Here is a 13,813-nt window from a genome sequence, read left to right as displayed (position 1 = left end):
TTGTCATTTCAGTTGAGATATAATCCAAACAGAGTGCTGGTCTCTCTTCCTTCCCAAGCTTATCCGATATTAATCTGAGAACAGTATCACTTAAAAAACGTTTACCTAGTTTGTTGAAGTGCTGGTCATGCCTGGTATGCCAGTCTCTGCTACAACTCTGGTATTAATTATGGTAACATTTTTAAACTGCTTGCAGACAGCTTTATACTCCTTCTTAGGTTGTTCAATTTCATTATTCGCACATGTCCACTGAAACAAATCGTGTGGATTAGACACATTAATGATAATCACATTGGTGTGGGTTTACACTTCGAGAGTCTTCTTCAGTGTCAATGTCGCTATCTTCCTCTCGTTTCTGATGACGTCGTTTGCTCTGGCCATTAACACTACAAAGTCTTTGCCTGTGAGGGCTGTGCTGTCTTTCTTTATTGATGTTGAAATCTCTCATAAACCAACCCATGGTTTAACGATTCCTTCAATTACAAACTCATTAGTCACGGAAGGCCTACTTTCCATTATCATACCTGACAATTCTCGTCCATAACTGTCTGTGTAAATCTTGATTTTACGTTCTTTCTTACAGATTTACTAGGTTCCAAGCCTCTTGTACCACCTTATATGATGAGCATGCTGATACAATTTCTGTATCATCTGTGTTTTGAAGTGAGTCATATTTGTTATTAATTGGTAGAACAAAGTCCTGCCCATATTTATTGTTAACAGGTTTGCAAGAAATCCCATTCGATTTTACAGTTACCTGTCTACTGTGTGACCTGTTATTATGAGCCGTTATAGTCCTAACCTCACCTTCTGGCAGTCCTTACACGGGTTTAGACACATTAACACATACCTGCTGACTACTCTCTTCCAAGTAAAGCTTGAGTCTTCTGTTTTCATTGCTCAGAATTTTTAAGTCCTCTTGTAGCTCAGCAATAATTAACAATAAAGAATTTTTATGATCATCAGATACCGTGTTAGGTTTTACAATGTTACTTATCTTACTGGAGTGGCCATCAGCACACTTTGGACAGATACATTCGGCACTTTCTTCAGGTAGTTCATTTTCGGTAATGTTTGCACACGCAACATCATTCCAACGATCGCATGAATCACACAAAACACCATTTCTTATGTTTCTATTACATTTTACACATTTAGTATCATGGATGAACCTGTTGTTTTTGGGAGCTGAATCACAAACTACTACATCGACTGGCGCCATTTTACCTACTACTATCATAAAGATTATATAATAATTTGTCTGCAACATATTAAATAAATTTTAAGTTTAGTTTATGCTACACCTTTTATTATTCTGCACAGAAAGTCTTTTTGCCACACTTTCCCTGTAGCTCTTCCTTTTCGATTGGAACTTGATGGGGGATAGTGAGAGAAGATATTTAGTGGCAAGAAATGTTAGAGATCTTTTATCTTTTCTGAATGGCCCGAATCGAGAAGGAAGGTATAAGAGGTATGCATGTGCAAATTTTCAATGCACACCCAGAAACAACTGATTGTATTTGCGTATAGTAGCCTACTTTGTGTTGTGAGGTCTGCGTCCATTCTACCTGCTAGGATTCGAATGCCCTTTTGGTGTTCCATTGCTTGTAACCTGCTTTGCCAATTGATCTGCCTTTTCGCTGACTCGGGTTCTGCAATGGGCTTAAATCCATGTAAAGGCAAATTTTTTCTGCCTTCTTAGACATTCATAACACCAATAACGAACTTGGAGTAAGTACTCATTGGTGATTTTTGAGACTTTTATATTTGATATTGCTTGAACTAATCTTTTTTGAGTCTGATGATATTGCATTGGGATATGTATTTCTCGTTCGTGCACCATTTTCGTATCATTTTTAATGCTGTGATTGTTTTGGCCATATAGTTAGAAGTAGTTGCCGACAATTTATATTTCTGGGCTATCTTCAGTTGTGGTCTAAATTCAACAGATAATGTGTTGTCCTCTCCTGCTACCTTGGATCCATCTGTCTATGTATGTGGATTACCCAGTGTCTTGTTTTCTCCATTTCTCTTTGCAGAGCTGTACCGTAACTGTCTCCAAGAAATGAAACATTCCCTCTATTGTTTGGAATGAGATGCGATCCCTGATGATGAAACAGTCATATTGGCACTGTATACTTGTGGCAATATCTTTGCACTCATCTGTCAAATCATTATATGCCGAAACGAAGTCAAAAGACTTTCTGCCCCAATTTCTTGAAGAAGGACGGTACAGTCATAGAATATGCTGAATTTGATTCTGTGAGAATGATAATTTCTCTTCTATGCATGGTTCCTTGAGCCGTTTCTTCCTAATATGGCGGGGAATCTCTTGCACTTCCACCAGGAGTGCATATGTTGGTGTGGATTTCATTACTTCTAAGTATGTGCGTGTAAAGTAGTACCGTGATCTGTTCAGCTTTTCTAACATTTTGTAAGTCTTTTATTTGTAGTACATACATCTGTAATCCAATCTGGATTTAATGAGAGAGGAATATAGGTGCAGCAGTCTAAAGGATGCCCCCCACCATGTTGTAGTAAGTGATTCAATAATATTAAGCATTTGCTCACTAAAGTTCACATCATGTAGGAAGGTGGCCCAGTTGTCAGCAGTTCTGCACATCCACTTCCACTAGCCACTGACAGCCAATAATATTCATTCGCTTTCCGAGAGACTAGCAGCAAGTTACAGCTAGAGAGCAAGAATCTCACCCCTACATGCTGCATTGTTGCCATATGTGGCAACAATTGAATTATTAATTCAGATGTCTTTTTTTTGTTTGTTTGTTTTTCCTTGCAGCAGTACAGCTGTGAATGTGCATCTGTAAATATTTAAGTGTGATTAAAAAATGTCAGATGATGGGAATGAATGTGAAGTGCTTCACGAGCAGGCGAAGGGAATTATTTACCGCATTTACGACTTTTTAAAACATGCATTTGAAAGCAGACCTCCTACAGTTGACATCTGAAGACACAAGAACTGACTCCAGAACTATGTGGTGTCGGCAAGAGAACTGTAAAGAGAATTGTAAACGAAAGTGTCAGAGGTGTAGGAACCAAATAAAAAAATTGTTTTGTGTCACCTGGAAAGCAATGAAATCGCAAGGAACCTGTAACACAAATGGATGGTTTTAACAACGGTATTTTAAACTGCTCCATGTGAATGATGAATGCCCGACGCCACAAAAACGTGTTACAGTTATGCAGGAGAAAATTGGCTTCGATGGTAAGCATTTAGTCAATGTAAAGAATTTTAAAAGACGTTGCTTGCACATATGTTAAGAAAAGCGTTTTTAGTTCAAAGAAGTGACACAGGTGCAGCACGAACTACATCTCATATAAAGATTCACGATACAAGAGAAGGAGGTATAGTTCAACAGTGTATTATCTTGATGAAACATGGGTCAATTAGATTCATTCCAGGAAGATCTGCTGGAAAGTAAGTGATAGTACTGGTGGATTTAAAGTTCTAATAGGAATAGGTTCTCAGATAATTATTCTGTATGCTGACTCTTCCTCTGATTTTGTTTCTGAGAGTAAACTTGTATTTATGTGTAAGAAAAACAGCAGTGACTACCATTCGGAAATGAATGCAGTTTCATGACTTGATTCACAATTCTTGTCATACCTTGCTTCGAAGTCGGTCATTGCCAGTTATAATTCAACTGTTACAGACAAAACACCAAGTACAAACTCAAGAAAAGCGGATATTTCTCCCTGGCTTGCAAATAAAAATATCAAGCATAGTATAAATCAGACTCGTGCTGATCTACTGCAGCTCGTTAATTTATGCAAGTCATGTGACAGAACTTACAAACTTGACTTCTTTGCACGTGAATGGGGTCACACAGTTTTGAATTTACCCACGTATCACTGTCAATGTAGCCCCATGGAATTAATTTGGGCAAAAGGTTAAGGCTATGTGGGAGGAAAAAAAACATTGAAGATAACATACATTGAATCACTTGTGCATAAGGCAATAGGCGACATCCCTCCAGTAGGGTGGGCACAGTCTGTGTGGCATACTGAAATGCTTCAGAAAGAAGAATTTAACCTTGAAATCATGATGGATATAAGCCTTAGACCTATCGTTGTAAATTTACAATCACATTTTTTGGAAACGGACTCAAACAGAAGTGACGATGGTATTATGACGTAGACTTTGGAACAAACTAATAATATTTCTTAGTTTTAAGGACTTGTGGCTTAAACAATGTGTTTGTCAACATATCAGTTGCGTACATAATAATGAGAACTTCCTAGCCTTTATGATTCGGACTTTGTATCCTTTGAATTATGCACACTATAATGCTCAACATCTTGCTCAAGGAGAAGTTAAGCTCTTCTCACCATGAGGTATGCTCTAATAACACACAAGAATGCAGCTGGATAAATTCGTCAGAAGTGCGATATTTCCACATGTAAACCCTTGCCATTTTCAAGTCACACACTGGATTAGGCTCTAAAATGACAATAACTGTTACTTGTCGAGATAGCGGTGGTTTTCGATGTTATCGGTCAGCATTCCCTGGAGTTCTTCGCAGATGAGGGTTAAATGTTTGCATGGCCAATTGATTATAAATTCGGTCTCTCACTGTAATGTCAAATGAGTTAGTTTACACCTCTAATGTCTGTTAATAGCGAAAAATATGCAAACTTACTGACCATTTTTACGATAGTCTTTTTAGGTTAGTCTTCTCTACCACTAATTCTTTTTTATGCGCAGTGACTACACTCAATTATAGTCAAACACATCCACACACATACCTTACACATTTTTAAAACTTGTATTGAGTAGCAGCAGTTGTCAAGCAAATATAATGATTTCGGTTTGCGCCTAAAGTTAATTTTGTTGTGTATTAAATTTTTGCTTATAATACAGTTCATATCGCAGTAAATGATAATTATTGCAAGCAGTTTCAATGATCTTGTCGTTAGACAACTGTCATTCTGAGAAAAATTGTACTTCACATCTTCACAAAGCTGTGTCAGCTGTTCTCGCCTCCCCACGTCATGCAGAGTAAACCTGTGGGGCCGTGGACGCAACTTCGTCAAGACATGAATTAAGATGTCTCTCACGACTATTGATCGGAACTGGTTTTAACATTTACTATTTTCCTCATAGATCTGAACGTAGAATACGATGTACTGTAAGCAAATGAGCCTGACTGTTGTCGACAGCAACAGTGTTCGATAACATGGACTGTTGTTTACCTGCTCTCTGCTACCATGCATGCGCAGTTCTCATCCCCCCCCCCCCCCCCCCCCCCACCGCAGGCTTCATTTCCGCTCCGCCTCTATGCGCGGACGTGGGATATACACTCCTGGAAATTGAAATAAGAACACCGTGAATTCATTGTCCCAGGAAGGGGAAACTTTATTGACACATTCCTGGGGTCAGATACATCACATGATCACACTGACAGAACCACAGGCACATAGACACAGGCAACAGAGCATGCACAATGTCGGCACTAGTACAGTGTATATCCACCTTTCGCAGCAATGCAGGCTGCTATTCTCCCATGGAGACGATCGTAGAGATGCTGGATGTAGTCCTGTGGAACGGCTTGCCATGCCATTTCCACCTGGCGCCTCAGTTGGACCAGCGTTCGTGCTGGACGTGCAGACCGCGTGAGACGACGCTTCATCCAGTCCCAAACATGCTCAATGGGGGACAGATCCGGAGATCTTGCTGGCCAGGGTAGTTGACTTACACCTTCTAGAGCACGTTGGGTGGCACGGGATACATGTGGACGTGCATTGTCCTGTTGGAACAGCAAGTTCCCTTGCCGGTCTAGGAATGGTAGAACGATGGGTTCGATGACGGTTTGGATGTACCGTGCACTATTCAGTGTCCCCTCGACGATCACCAGTGGTGTACGGCCAGTGTAGGAGATCGCTCCCCACACCATGATGCCGGGTGTTGGCCCTGTGTGCCTCGGTCGTATGCAGTCCTGATTGTGGCGCTCACCTGCACGGCGCCAAACACGCATACGACCATCATTGGCACCAAGGCAGAAGCGACTCTCATCGCTGAAGACGACACGTCTCCATTCGTCCCTCCATTCACGCCTGTCGCGGCACCACTGGAGGCGGGCTGCACGATGTTGGGGCGTGAGCGGAAGACGGCCTAACGGTGTGTGGGACCGTAGCCCAGCTTCATGGAGACGGTTGCGAATGGTCCTCGCCGATACCCCAGGAGCAACAGTATCCCTAATTTGCTGGGAAGTGGCGGTGCGGTCCCCTACGGCACTGCGTAGGATCCTACGGTCTTGGCGTGCATCCGTGCGTCGCTGCGGTCCGGTCCCAGGTCGACGGGCACGTGCACCTTCCGCCGACCACGGCGACAACATCGATGTACTGTGGAGACCTCACGCCCCACGTGTTGAGCAATTCGGCGGTACGTCCACCCGGCCTCCCGCATGCCCACTATACGCCCTCGCTCAAAGTCCGTCAACTGCACATACGGTTCACGTCCACGCTGTCGCGGCATGCTACCAGTGTTAAAGACTGCGATGGAGCTCCGTATGCCACGGCAAACTGGCTGACACTGACGGCGGCGGTGCACAAATGCTGCGCAGCTAGCGCCATTCGACGGCCAACACCGCGGTTCCTGGTGTGTCCGCTGTGCCGTGCGTGTGATCATTGCTTGTACAGCCCTCTCGCAGTGTCCGGAGCAAGTATGGTGGGTCTGACACACCGGTGTCAATGTGTTCTTTTTTCCATTTCCAGGAGTGTAGTTTCCATTAAGGCATTGAAATGTGCCATACATGTAAGCTTGCTGTTCAGTGTCATTCCTCAGAATCGAATCAGTTCTTTAACTTGTATTATTTCATTATCTACATCTATATCCGTACTCCACAAACCACAGTGAGGTGCATGGTAGAGGGTATATCCCATTGTACCAGTTAGAAGGATTTCTTCCTGTTCCATTCACATATTGAGGGCGGGAAGAATGATTGTCTGAATGACTCTGTGCGTGCAGTAATTATTCTAATCGTATCCTAATGATTGCTGTGCGAGCGATACTTAGGGGGCCCTAGTACATTCCTGGATGAATCATTTAGAGCCAGCTCTTGAAATTTTGTTAATAGACTTTCCTGGGATTGTTTAGTCTAAGAGTCTTCCAGTTCACTTCCTTCAGTACCTCTGTGACACTCTCCCACGGATTAAACAAACCTGTGACCATTCATGCTGCCCTTCTCTGTATATGTTCAGTATGCTCTGTTAGCCCTATTTGGTAAAGGTCTCACACACTTGAGCAATACTCTAGTACTAGTCGCACGAGTGATTTGTAAGCAATCTACTTTGTAGAATGATTGTAGGTCTACCACCTGCTTTACCCAAGGCTGAAACTTTGTGTTCATTCCGTTTCATATCTCTGCGTAGTGTTACACCCAGGTATTTGTTTGAGTTGGCCAATTCCAACAGTGACTCATTCATATTAATAGTCATAGGGTACGACGGTTTTTCTTTTTGTGAAGTTCAAAATTGTACATTTCTGAACATTTAGAGCAAGTTGACGATCTCTGAACCATGTTGAAATTCTATCAAGATCTGACTGAATATTTATGCAGCTTCTCTCAGATAGTACTTCATTATAGATAACTCCATCAGCTGCAAAAAGCCTGATTTTACTAATAATATTGTCTGCAAGATCATTAACGTTCAACATGAACAGCAAGGGTCCCAACACACTTACCTAGGACACAGCTGAAACTATTTCTACATCTGATGAAGACTCTCCATACAAGATAACTTACTGTGTCCTGCCTATCAAAATGTCCCCAACACAGTCACAAATTTCACTTGATACCCTATATGATCGTACTTTTTACAATAAGTGCACCTGTGGTACTGAGGCAAATGATTTTTGGAAATCAAGAAATACAGCATCTACGTCTTTGCCTTGATCCAAAGCTTGCGGTATGTCGCTTGAGAAAAATGCGAGTTGGGTGTAACATGATCGATGTTTTGGAAATCCGTGCTGGTTGGCATTCAGGAGGTTACTGTGTTCAAGATACCTCATTATATTTGAGCTCAGAATATCTTATAAGATTCTACAGCAAATCGATCTCAAGAATACTGAAAGTTTGTTTTGTGGATCATCACTACTACCCTTCTTGCAGACAGGTGTGATCTGTGCCTTTTTCCAAGAACTGGGCACTTTTTTTCAAGGAATCTATGACAGATTATATTTAGAAGAGAGGCTAACTCAGCCGCAAATTAAGTATAGAGTCTGACAGGGATTCCATTGGGGCCTGAAGCTTTGTTCAGTTTTAACTATTTCAGCTGTTTCTCAACACCACTGATACTAATTCTTATTTCGTTGATCTTCCGAGTGGTACAAGAACTAAATCGGGTCAGTTTTCCTGGGTTTTCCTTCGTGAAGGGACATTTGAAAACGAAGTTGGCTCTAAGCACTATAGGACTTGAAATCTGAGGTCATCAGTCCCCTAGCGTAGAACTACTTAAACCTAAGGACATCACACACATCCATGCCCGAGGCAGGATTCGAACCGGCGACCGTAGTAGTAGCGCGGTTCCGAACTGAAGCGCCTAGAACCGCTCGGCCACAACGGCCGGCCTGGAAGCGGAGTTAAGCATTTCAGCTTTTACTTTGCTACTCTGAGTTTCAGTTCCTGCCTCATTCACTAGGGATTGGACTAACAGTCTTTACATATAACTAGAATTTCTTTGGGTTCTGTGAAAGAGAACTTGACAATATTTTGCTACAATAGTCACTGAAGGCATCACGCATTGCTGTCTTGACTGCCAACTGTGTTTCATTCAGCGTCTGTCTATCCTTAGCCCTAAGCTTTGTTTAACACCCATTATGCAGTAATCACTGCTTCTTTAGAAGTTTCGTTACAGTGACTGTATACCATGAAGGTTCCCTCCCATTATGAACTGTTTTGGGTACATATCGATGCAGCAACTGGTCAACTATTGTTTTAAATCTGAACAATGATTCGTTACATGCTCCTGCCATGTGCTGAAAGTTACAAATTCCTTATTGAAATATGACGCTACTGATTATTTATCTAGTTTAGTGAACATATATATCTTTCTGCTTTATTTAGTTGTTTTTTGAACTTTGATAATCATTGTTGCCATAACAGTGTCATGGTCAAATGGTTCAAATGGCTCTGAGCACTATGGGACTTAACTTCTGAGGTCATCAGTCCCCTAGAACTCAGAACTACTTAAACCTAACTAACCTAAGGACATCACACACATACGTGCCCGAGGCAGGATTCGAACCTGCGACCGTAGCGGTCGCGCGGTTCCAGACTGTAGCGCCTAGAACGGCTCGGCCACTCCGGCCGGCCGTGTCATGGTCACTCATACCAGTTTCACTGTGGACATCCTCAAAGAGGCCACGTATATTTGTTGCGATTAGATCCAATATATTTCCATCATGACTGGTGTAACCTCCCAACAGATAAATATGATCCGTAATCTTCCAATAAAAATTTGACTAACCTCTCAATAAAAATGTGACTCGTATATAACCTTTCAACAGAAATCTCGTAATGTAACCTTTCAATAATTAACAGAATATGAATCTAAACTGGTAAATCTGGACGTCAGCAGTGCTGCGTCATGGCCCTGAAAAATTATTCTGAATAAACTGAAAATTCTTACCTCAATAATATCACCGGATAACGCGGATATATCTGCTCCTATAAGAAATTTTTCTGCCACAGCCCAGTGCAATGCTGGCCATTAGATTTTGCTACATATGAAAACAAATAATTTTTTATGATAATTGGCATGACAATGGACAGGAGAAATTCGTAAAAACTTTAAATTCAGATGAATGACGATCAAAAGTTATCTTTATAAGAAAGATTATTATTGAAAAATTATTGAAAAATATTTACATGTGACTTTGAAATAACAATAGTACAAAATCAGTTGTAGCAATTAACATATACGTGCGGCACTAAACAATAACATATTTACATGTGACTTTGAAATAACAATAGTACAAAATCAGTTGTAGCAATTAACATATACGTGCGGCACTAAACAATAACATTTTGCTTTTCCCTTATACTACATCGCAACTACTTGCCCAACCACCTGACTGCGAGCTACTACTACTGCTGCTGCTGCTGCTGCTGACACTGCTCGCTAGTCTGTGATTCGATTGTAGCTTACATATCGCAGGCAGCGACTGAGCAATCTCCATCGAAGTTACATCTGCTCGAGTGCGCTAGCAATAAATTCCTTAGTCATCATGGACCTCTTACATAACCCTCCACTGGGGGGGGGGGGGGGGGGGTAAAAATTTGGCAGCGATGGGGAGTCAATTGGACTTGCCATGAGCAACAAATTTTTCTATAGCCTATTTAGTTTACTAAGCGTACAGTCACAGAGTATATATACACTCCTGGAAATGGAAAAAAGAACACATTGACACCGGTGTGTCAGACCCACCATACTTGCTCCGGACACTGCGAGAGGGCTGCACAAGCAATGATCACACGCACGGCACAGCGGACACACCAGGAACCGCGGTGTTGGCCGTCGAATGGCGCTAGCTGCGCAGCATTTGTGCACCGCCGCCGTCAGTGTCAGCCAGTTTGCCGTGGCATACGGAGCCCCATCGCTGTCTTTAACACTGGTAGCATACCGCGACAGCGTGGACGTGAACCGTATGTGCAGTTGACGGACTTTGAGCGAGGGCGTATAGTGGGCATGCGGGAGGCCGGGTGGACGTACCGCCGAATTGCTCAACACGTGGGGCGTGAGGTCTCCACAGTACATCGATGTTGTCGCCGTGGTCGGCGGAAGGTGCACGTGCCCGTCGACCTGGGACCGGACCGCAGCGACGCACGGATGCACGCCAAGACCGTAAGATCCTACGCAGTGCCGTAGGGGACCGCACCGCCACTTCCCAGCAAATTAGGGACACTGTTGCTCCTGGGGTATCGGCGAGGACCATTCGCAACCGTCTCCATGAAGCTGGGCTACGGTCCCGCAACACCGTTAGGCCGTCTTCCGCTCACGCCCCAACATCGTGCAGCCCGACTCCAGTGGTGTCGCGACAGGCGTGAATGGAGGGACGAATGGAGACGTGTCGTCTTCAGCGATGAGAGTCGCTTCTGCCTTGGTGCCAATGATGGTCGTATGCGTGTTTGGCGCCGTGCAGGTGAGCGCCACAATCAGGACTGCATACGACCGAGGCACACAGGGCCAACACCCGGCATCATGGTGTGGGGAGCGATCTCCTACACTGGCCGTACACCACTGGTGATCGTCGAGGGGACACTGAATAGTGCACGGTACATCCAAACCGTCATCGAACCCATCGTTCTACCATTCCTAGACCGGCAAGGGAACTTGCTGTTCCAACAGGACAATGCACGTCCGCATGTATCCCGTGCCACCCAACGTGCTCTAGAAGGTGTAAGTCAACTACCCTGGCCAGCAAGATCTCCGGATCTGTCCCCCATTGAGCATGTTTGGGACTGGATGAAGCGTCGTCTCACGCGGTCTGCACATCCAGCACGAACGCTGGTCCAACTGAGGCGCCAGGTGGAAATGGCATGGCAAGCCGTTCCACAGGACTACATCCAGCATCTCTACGATCGTCTCCATGGGAGAATAGCAGCCTGCATTGCTGCGAAAGGTGGATATACACTGTACTAGTGCCGACATTGTGCATGCTCTGTTGCCTGTGTCTATGTGCCTGTGGTTCTGTCAGTGTGATCATGTGATGTGTCTGACCCCAGGAATGTGTCAATAAAGTTTCCCCTTCCTGGGACAATGAATTCACGGTGTTCTTATTTCAATTTCCAGGAGTGTGTGTGTATATATATATATATATATATATATATATATATATATATATATATATATTGATAAATAATGTAAGTACAGAGCATTTTAAGAAATGACATATAAAGTGCACACGTACTGAGCACATAACATATTAAGAAATGAAATAGAGTGCATACTTAGGAAAGGAATGGGAAGGATAGCATCATGGTTTTAGCACAGTGGGTTGCACATCACTGCCCAAAAATCCATATCTTTTCACAGAAGCACAACACCAAGTGTGATAAACTGAAGTTCTTTCCCCAGAAATATTTATCAGTGTAGCCAAGACACTGAAATGTAGTATTAAGACTGCATTTTGTCCTTTTGGTAGTACAGTAGGTACACCAAACAGTAGGACCATAATGGCATTTCCGTCGGTCAGAGTGGTGGACAGCTTGATATGTCCACACCACACTCTTGTAGAATCCATAATCTTACATCATCGTAGCATTAGTGCAAAAACCAAATGGGGTGCTCCATGACCATGAGGATGGAGAGGACATATGGATATCGCAGTAACTGATGGTAATTAGGTCAGAAGGTGAACGATGCATTAAGTCTTATGCAAGTCATCATTTAGAACTACACTAGGTATTGCATTTTCTTTCGTTCATTCCGATGGTGGAATTTCCATTTCATAGTAAACCACTGTGGTTGTTTAATTTATTTCCTTTATACGTTATTGCTTTCTGAAAATGATGTATATGGATTAATATCTTGCATTTAACTCATATACCTATTAAACGAAAACTTGTTTGTAGTGATATGACTAAGCATACAGCATAGCATGACAGAAAACGTATTAGGTCAAAACCATAGACAATATTCAAGTGCAAAAATGTTCACACAATATCATAATGTAGTAGCAAAAAAAATGTATAATAGTCAACATATTGGGATATATAAGAAAAATGTCAAAGTCAACTGGTGTTTGTTATATCTTAAATATTTCACAGTGTATACAGAGAAAATTCTACTTTCAATAGCAAAACCATCACATATACATTTTTAAAAAATGGAAAATGTGCACAGTCTGATATATAACAAGAAAAGCGACCTGCGAACCTTACCTTGCCGGGCACTTGCCAAGAAAAAATGTCATCATCATCAATAAGTGGTCCTATAAATATCTTGTGATGGCATTACGATGTGATAAATCGTAAAGTATGTTCATTACATAAACGGTTTAATATTGGAAATATGGTGATTGACCTTGGTTTTTCTGGTTCTCAAAGTTTCGACATGTACTACATTGGGGCGAGGAATGCTGCGAATTCTATATGGAGCAGCTTATAGAAGCTCAAATTTATTGCATCTACTCTTTCCTTTGGTGGATAAATAGTGTGTGCATACTAATATCTTCTGTCCTGTGTGAAATTCACGGCATATACAAACCTGTTATCGTTGTTTTCTGCGGTGCTCTGCGGCACTTTTGATGTTGTTGAGCGCAATGTCAATTATTTCATGGTGGCATAGTCGACAAGATGTAGGAAGTGATACTAATTTTTTAATTTTATTGGGTGGTTCAACATTTTTCAATATAACAGTCGGAGATAGCATAGTAGACCGACCCCCAGACTCCGATGATATAGTTACTGAACAGTTCAGAGAAAATTTGAGTCTCGTAAAAAATAAATACCCCACTCATACGGTTATAGTTGGTGGGGACTTCAACCTTCCTTCGATATGTTGGCAGAAATACTTGTGCAAAACTGGTGGTAGGCAGAAAACATCTTCCGAGATTGTACTAAATGCTTTCTCCGAAAATTATTTCGAGCAGTTAGTCCATGAATCCACGCGAATTGTAAATGGTTGCGAAAACACACTTGACCTCTTAGCCACAAACAATCCAGAGCTAATAGAGAGCATCATGACTGATACAGGGATTAGTGATCACAAGGTCGTCGTAGCTAGGCTCAATACCGTTTCTTCCAAATCCACCAGAAACAAATGCAAAATAATTTTATTTAAAAAAGCG

The sequence above is a fragment of the Schistocerca nitens genome, chromosome 8 (genome assembly GCF_023898315.1).
Source record: "Schistocerca nitens isolate TAMUIC-IGC-003100 chromosome 8, iqSchNite1.1, whole genome shotgun sequence".
NCBI lineage: Eukaryota > Metazoa > Arthropoda > Insecta > Orthoptera > Acrididae > Schistocerca > Schistocerca nitens.
Note: the sequence above shows the minus strand (reverse complement) of the source record.